A 1,266-nucleotide genomic window follows, 5' to 3' on the forward strand; every position below is an offset into this window, starting at 1 on the left:
ACACGATAGAAATTTGTGGTCCCAAAACTCACTGTTCTGCCACCACTGAAAAACGAGCTGTTACAACTCTCTCCAATTAGGAAATTTCGCCCTCAAAATTGTTACCTGAGAATAAATTAGGATATTGTAGTTTCATCGATTCCTCTATTTCCCAGGAAGCCTCTTCAGTACCATGCCAATGCCACAGTACTTTTATCAACAGTACTCATTTATTCCGAAGTACTTTACTTCTCGAGCCAAAAATTTCATCGTGTTTTAGAATACGTCAAATCTGGCAATAATTCAATTTCACTATGAGGAATCACATGTGAAGGATCAGATCTGTACCATCTCAGCCTTGAAACATGGAATACATTGTGAATTTTCTCAAGTTTAGAAGGCAAAGCTAATCTATAACCTATAAGACCAATTCTTTCAGTAATCTCATACGACCGGATAAATCTCAGACTTAGCCTTTCCTTCTTGCCAAATCATAGTACTTTCTTCCATGGAGAAATTTTTAAGAATACTCAATCTCCAACAACAAATTCTATATCTTTTCTTTCAAAAACTGTGTACGATTTCTGACGATTAGATGTAGCCTTTAAAGAATCTCTAATAATTCGAGCCTTGTCTTCAATTTCTTGAATCAAATTAATCCCTACCATTTTGGATTCGCTCAACTCAGGCCAATTTAAAAGTGTTTTACACTTTCTTCTGTACAGAGCTTCAAACGGTGCCATTTTAATACTGGATTGATAATTGTTATTATAAGCGAATTCATCTAACAGTAGATTTTTTCCCAGCTACCTTCGAACTCAAGTATACAAGATTGTAACATATCTTCCAGAATCTATATTACTTATTCTAATTGCCCATCAGTCTGAGGATGAAATGCTATACTAAAATTGAGTTTTGTGCCCAAAGCCTCTTGAAGTTTACCCCAAAATCTCAATGTAAACCTCAGATCACGATAAAAAATAATAGATGTTGGAACTCCATCTCAGACACATATAATTCTGCTAGCCTTTCAAGTGCGTAATCTATTGTGACTGGAATAAAGTGTGTCGATTTAGTCAATCTGTCAACAATCACCCATACTGAATCTTTCTTTTTCGGAGCACAAAAAAACCAGATACGAAATCTATCGTGACTCGCTCCCACTTTCACTAAAGAATCATAACAGGCTGTAATAATCCTGACAGTACCTGATGCTCTGCTTTTTCCTTCTAACAAATCAAACATTTTGCTGCAAACTCGCAAATCTCACGTTTCATACCTAGCCAC

This window comes from Gossypium hirsutum, chromosome A03, assembly GCF_007990345.1.
Source record: "Gossypium hirsutum isolate 1008001.06 chromosome A03, Gossypium_hirsutum_v2.1, whole genome shotgun sequence".
NCBI lineage: Eukaryota > Viridiplantae > Streptophyta > Magnoliopsida > Malvales > Malvaceae > Gossypium > Gossypium hirsutum.